Below are 7,053 nucleotides of genomic sequence, written 5' to 3'. Positions count from 1 at the left end.
TTTCTAAGTATACTATAATATCATCTGCATATAGAGCTAGCTTTACTTCCTCTTTGACAATTTGGATACCTCTTATTTCCTTTTCTTTTCCTTTTCTTTTTTTTTACAGGTGCAAAACAGAGGCTTTAATCCCAACAGCAATAAAGGTGTGAGGGGCTGGAGGGCAGGGGAGGAGGTGCCAGGAGGGCTGGGGTCTGGGGCCATGGGAAGGAGGCAGGCACTGGCCTCTCCTGGGAAATTTTTATTTCTGTAACAGTTGTGGCTCTTGCCTCGGCCTTGGCCCAGACTGCCCTGAATTGTGCTTTTCAGATGCTCACCCTCCCCTAAAGTGTGGGACCCAGACATGGCCAAGGAGTAATGGGAAGGGGCAGGCCTCAGCTTGGGCAGGGGAGAGTCTGTAAAACTCAGGCCCAGAAACAATCCTAGAAGAAAACCCAGGAACTGACAGGCTATTGTAGCATTCTTCACCCTGAGGGGTGAGCCTGTTCAGCTTAGCCCCTGACCATCCTCACAGCCAACACCCAGGCTGGGCAGCCAATGGCTTATCTCAACCCACAAAGGCCACAGCAGTCTCAGGGAGTGTGGAGAACAAGAAGTGGGATTGCTGCTTTCTAAGCTTTCCTGGTGGAGGCCCACCCACCACCCAGGGGAACAGAGCAGAGCCAAGGGGCCTTGGGAGGAGAATGAATGAAGCAGTGAGGAGGTGGCAGAAATATGTGAAGGTATGGAAGCCATAAGGAATCCAGGTTCTCTACACACAGCTGGCTCCATGCCCCTCCAAGTCTCTGGACTTGCCAGGGGCAGCATTGGAAAGTTGGGCCTCACCCAGTCAGCTGGTGAGGGAGAGGCCAAGTCCTGATCTGGCTTTTTCAGGAGCCCAGTGCCCCACAAAGGGCCATCTCACATTCAGGCTACTCCGTGGACTGGGAGAGAGGAGTGGGTATGGCCAGGAAATCAGCAAAGTTAGGGGCCAAAGAACAGCAGTGCCAAGATGAAGATCTGGACACACCCTCAGACCTGGAGGAGCCAGGGAGGGAGGACACCAGTCAGAGCATCCCAGGCTATCCCCTCCCCATCCCCAGTCCCATCCCCAGCTGGCTGGCCTCTGGCCCCAGCCTCCAGCCCACAGAGAGACCTGAGCATGGGAAGACCAGGAAATTGACCCATTGTATGGGGAACAACTGCTCCCACCTTCAAAAAGGCAACAAGAGACAAGGAGTGAAAGAAATGCAAACAGTTAAATACCACCTCCCCCACAATGGTATAGTACTGCCTGAATTCTCAAATGGAGCTGGATAGGAGAGAAGAGAGAAAAGGGGACAGTACAGGAGGGGAAGGTCGAGCCCTTCTCCTCCTGCCCCTCCACCATAGGGGACAGGTCAACAAATTGGCCTCACTTTCGTCACTTCTCCCAACTCAGGTTCTTAAGCCTAATGCTCAGTCCCTCTACCCCACCACACTCACAACCCCACCCCAGTAAACAGTCAAACAGAAAGAACAGAGGGGAGGGGAGGGAAGGGTCCATAGCTTGGTGGGGAGAGCAGCCTGGGTGGTTCTGGTTTCGAGGCCTTCCTAGCATGAAGTGACTGGCTGGATGGACAGCAGGCCCCCGAACCTGAAGTGTTGGATCACAGGGAACTTCTCTAGGCACTGAGCCTTATACATGTGGAGGAGACCCTGGTTCACTTTGGACCAGGAGGGGACAGCACTGATGTTCCACAGCTGGTTAGGGTGCTCTGCAAAAGGACCTGTCTTCATCTCGGTAGTAAACAGGATACACTCCAGGAACATGTATGTAGTCCTTGTGGTTCTCATTTATGGTCTTCTCATCTACAACGTGCCTGGGTTCCAGATAAGGGTGGTCTATTAGCTGTGAACTACCCCAGATGAAGGGTAAAAGTTGGAAATCATCCAGTCCCCATACTCCCTGGCTGCCAGCTGGCTCCGTCCGGTATGGTACTTCTGCATAACCTCAAGGTACTGATTGAACACCTTGAAGACAATAGCTATTTGGTCATCCACTCGGAGCACCCCAATCTTGCAGAGACAGCAAAGGAAAGCAGCAAAGGCTGCTTCATGCCCTGTGCCATAGTGGATGCGTGTAGAGTTCCCCATTGACTCCTTTAGGTAAACAGCCACCTCAGGCACAGCAGCTGACAGATGAGTGGGGACCACTGTGGCCACCAAATTTTCTGCCTCCTCATCGAGTTTGGCATACCAGGTCCTATAGTCCTTGTTCCCAAATTGAGAGTGTTGGTCCACCGGGGGTGTCTCATCAATCCTGTCTAGCGTGTTGAGAAGAGCAACCAGTTTCTCAATGGCCTCCGAGACTTTGTATTCATAGGTCAGCTTCTTCCCCTTCACACCTTCATTGAGAGTGAGGATGAATCCAATGGAGTCCTCATATGCCTAAGAATGCTTCCATTTGCCCATGTCCGGAATGGTATGAATCTCCTTTTTTTGAATGATGAAGATCTGAGGAGCGGGAGGGTTCTCCTCTGAAGAATCTGGTGTCAGTTGCCGCTCACCCTCAGCCATCTTTGACTCCCCAGAAACCAGGCGGCCCGGAAGCCTGCCGCCCCTTCTCACCTTTCACCCTCAAACCCACCCTTCCCTTCCCCCAGTTCCTCCCAGGCACAGAGCTTTATGAAGAGAAATAAGCACCAGCCGGCTAGAATAAAAAACTGAGAATTAAAGTCGCCCCAGTGGAGATGGCTGCCATGTTGGTGCGGGGCACTTAAGGAGCATGTCCACCAACTGCAGACTCACCGATATCCCACTTATTGGGAGACAGCAGCCATGTGGGTGCGGGGCCCTCTTACTTCCTTTTCTTGTCTTATTGCTCTCACTAAGACTTCCAATACACTATAGAATAGGAGAGGTGGTAATAGGCAGCTACCAATGTCATTCTTCAATGAAATAGAAAAGGTAATTTCCATTTTTATTTGGAATGGAATAAACAAAGCACTCCTGAAAAAGAGAAATAAGGTAGACGGCACCACACTCCCTGATTTAAAATCCTACTACACTGCTGTGGTGGTCAAGACAGAATAGCACTGATATAGCCTCAGACACATAAATCAATGGAATAGAATTGAGAATGCAGAAATCGGCTCATCTAACTATGGTCAACTGATTTTTGACAAAGAGCCAGAAATCAGTTAAGTGGGGAAATGACAGTCTTTTTGACAAATGGTGTTGACAAAATTGAAAAACCATCTGTAGAAAAATCAAGCCAGATCCACACTTCACACCATATACAAAAACCAACTCAAGGTGGGTGAAGGACTTAGAAGCAATACCAAAGACTATAAGTTTCATTAGAAAAACGCTTAGAAGAACTATAGAAGCCATAATCCACAGTATGAACAGTCTTTCAGACATAATGAAAAACCTACAACCAGGAGAGAACAAAATAGATGAATGAGATTTTCTAAGAATCAAATCCCTATGCACATTAAAAATTTCTCCAACAGAGTAAAAAGGAAAGCTACAGGCTAAGACAAAATATTTGGTAATGACATATCAGGAATTGATGCCATACCAATTAACATATTTCAACAAACAGATGCTGCCCTGGATGCACTCACTAAGTTGTGCCAATAAATCTGGAAGACAACCACCTGGCCAACTGACTGGAAGAGATCTATATTTGTTACCATTCCAAAGAAAGGTGACCAGACAGATTTTGGAAATTATTGAACAATATCATTAATATCACATGCAAGTAAGATCCTGATGAAAATTATCTAAAAAATACTGGCGCAGTACATCAACAGGGAACTGCCAGATGCGCAGGCTGGGTTTAGAAGAGGCCATGACACTAGAGACATTATTGCCAATGTCAGATGGATCTTGGCTGAAAGCAGAGAATACCAGAAGAATGTCTATCTGTGTTTCATTCACTATGCAAAAGCATTTGACTGTGTGTATCACAACAAACTGTGGATGACTCAGAGAAGAATGGGAACCCCACAACATTTGTGTTTATGTGAAAGCAATAATTGGACCAGGAGGCAGTTGTCAGAACAGCGCAAGTAGACACTACTTGGTTCAAATTTGGGAAGGGTGTACACCAGGGATGTATCCTGTCTCCATACTTTTTCAATCTATACGTAGAACAGATCATCCAGGAGGTTGGGCTGTACGAGGAGGAATGCGGCATTAGGACTGGAGGAAGACTAATCAACAACCTGTGGTATGCAGATGACACAACTCTGCTTGCTGAAACAGACGAGGACCTGAAGCTCTTGCTACAGGTCAAGGACTGCTGCCTTCAATATGGATCGAAGCTCAACATCAAGGAAACAAAGATTCTCACCACTAGGCCGACTGGCAGCATTATGATAGATGGTGAAGAGACTGATATTGTTAACAGCTTTAGCTTTAGTTTGCTTGTCTCCACAATCAAATCTCTTAGTACCAGCAGCCAGGAAATCAAGAAATGAATTGCATTGGGAAAGTTGGCTGTCAGGGACCTCTCCAGAGTACTGAAGAGCAATGACTTTGGTCTGGAGACTAAGGTGTGCCTGATACAGGTCATAGTCTTTGCAATTGCTTGTTATGCATCAGAGAGTTGGAAAATGATTAGGGATGATAGTGAATTGACACCTTTGAGCTATGGTCTTGGAGAAGAGTGTTGAATATACCATGGACTGCCAGGAGAACAAACAGGTTCATCCTAGAGGGGGTAAAACCAGGCTGTCCTTGGAGGCAAGGATTTTGAGACTTCATCTGACATACTTTGGACATGTTGCAAGGAGAGATCAGTCCTTAGCGAGGGACATCATGCTTGGAAGTGTGGAACGGCAGAGAAAGAGAGGAAGACCATTGATGAGGTGGATTGATTCAGTGACTGGGATAATGAGGGTAGGTGTGTCTGAGAATGTTGGCTCAGGATAGAGCAGGTTTCAAGGTTATAGTACATAGGGTTACTATGAGTCATAAGCGACTTGACAGCACATAACAACAACAATGACATATATAAATGACTCCTATCTAAAATTTATAGAATACTCCAGCATCTCAACAAGAAAAAAATCAAACAATTCAACAGCAAAATGGACACAGAATATGATACTTCACTAAAGAAGACATTCAGATTGGCAAACAATCACATTAAGAAATGTTCAGAATTCCTAGATCTAAGAAAGATGCAATTAAGACAACTATGAGATATCATCTCACCCCAGTAACAATAGCAAAGTTCAACAGAGCAGCAAACAAGAAATGCTAGTGAGGTTCTGAAGGAATTGGAACCCTTATTCATTGCTGATGGGAGTGTAAAATAGTGCAACCACTATAGAAGGCAGTTTGGCTCTTTTTGAAAAGTTGGAAATAGAAATTACATTTTACCCAGCAATGCCACTACTGGGAATATACCCCAAAGAGACCAGAACCTCCATCCAAAAGAGATGTATGCACATCCATGTTTATTGCTGCGTTATTTAAAATAGCAAAGAGAAAGAAATAATCCAAGTGCCCATCAACAAATGAATGGATCAAAAAAATTTGGTATATATTTTTTTACACCACACCGAAAAACGATGAATTCGTAAAACATTACACAATATGGCGGACCCTGAAGGTCATCATTTTGAGTGAAATATCTCAGTTAAAAAAGGACAAATACTGCATATCACCACTGTTATAAAGTAGGTTTGACGTGGGGGTTTGGGAGGAAAATTGGATAAGAACAGATGGATAATAACCCTTGCATTGCAATAGATGAAAGAAAGAATTGTCTAACATGAATATATGATTAGGCATTATGGTACCCCAACAGCCCAGAATAAGATGTATATCACTGCAAAAAGAACTGGTGGGGGTAGGGTGGAGTGGAGTGTGAGGAAGGTAGGTAATTGTGCAACAACGAATGAATATTAAAAGAAAAAAGTGAACTGGGGGAAGGGGAATGGAGGAAGAGGGGGTTAAAATATGCAACAATGAATGAATGAAAATCTAACTTTGCTGCAAACATTCATTAAAATTACAATTAAAAGAAAATTTTATTTTTAAAAAAGAAAAAGAAGTTAGGGACCAGCAAACTAATCAACAGAGAGGTGGATGCCCTATTAGACTTCTTGTTCTTAATTGCCACCTGCTTCTATGGAAGAGAAGTGGTCAGCATTTTCTTCATGAAGAGAAACTGGAAACTCACTTGTGGGTCCTGGGAATATCTGTGCCAGAAGATTAGACTCATATGCCCAGGAACATATATCTCTCTTCCAAGTTGCCCTGTCAAGTTCAGAGAAAGATGGGCTTAGAATTGCAGCCACAAGAGAGCCCTCTACTTCTAAATATCTTTTGGCTCTTAACTGCATGTTTGGATCTGAAGAAATGTGAGTCATCACAGACCATGTACTACGATCAGGTAAAAAACAACCATCATAAATTGAGCAAAAGACAGTAAAGAAACAGGCACTCTGAGGTTCCCTTGAGGGGAGAAATTCAAATCCAAGGTTCGGACTGTATTTAACTATCGTATCTTTTCTCTATACAATATGGTGGGCATGCCTTTCTCTCCCAAGGTGACCATTCTCTACAAAAGAGAAATTATTACCATAAATGCCTAAAATGTATGACAAAAAGCAGGCAATGTGACTAAGCAGTGTGTTCTGTGTTGCCGGGGAGAGGTGGCTCCTTTCAAAGTAAAAGGATGCCCAAGAAAAGAGTTTGGGATATAAATAGGATTGAGAACATTAGGGTTTGGTACAGGGATCTCCAGATGTAGTGAATAGAGTATTACACTGTTAACCCAGAAGTAGATGGTTCGAATTTCCCAGCAACTCAGAAGGAGAGAGATGGGAAATATCCTCCCCTGCAATTTAGAAACTATGAAAACCCTCTAGAGGTTCTTACTTGACAGCAATGAGTCACTAAGGGAAGTTTCAAGACACTAAAGAGCTGAACAGAAGATTCCAAAAGGCAGCACGGAATGACAAAGCAAAATATTACAATGAAATGTGTGAGGAGCTAGAGTCGGAAAGTCAAAAGGGCCTAACTCGTTCAGCATTTCTTAAGCTCAAGGAACTGAAGAACAAATTCAAACCT

The 7,053-nt window shown here is 44.6% G+C and overlaps 1 pseudogene; it reads right to left on the bottom strand.

Moving 5' to 3' along the window:
* Positions 1-1,572: 1,572 nt before the first annotated feature.
* Positions 1,573-2,538, bottom strand: LOC102875754 (annotated as a pseudogene).
* Between the last annotated feature and the right edge of the window lie 4,515 nt (positions 2,539-7,053).

This window comes from Elephantulus edwardii, unplaced genomic scaffold, assembly GCF_000299155.1.
Source record: "Elephantulus edwardii isolate Elephantulus edwardi_28Jun2011 unplaced genomic scaffold, EleEdw1.0 scaffold00249, whole genome shotgun sequence".
NCBI lineage: Eukaryota > Metazoa > Chordata > Mammalia > Macroscelidea > Macroscelididae > Elephantulus > Elephantulus edwardii.
Note: the sequence above shows the minus strand (reverse complement) of the source record. Positions and strands in the feature narration are given on the sequence as shown.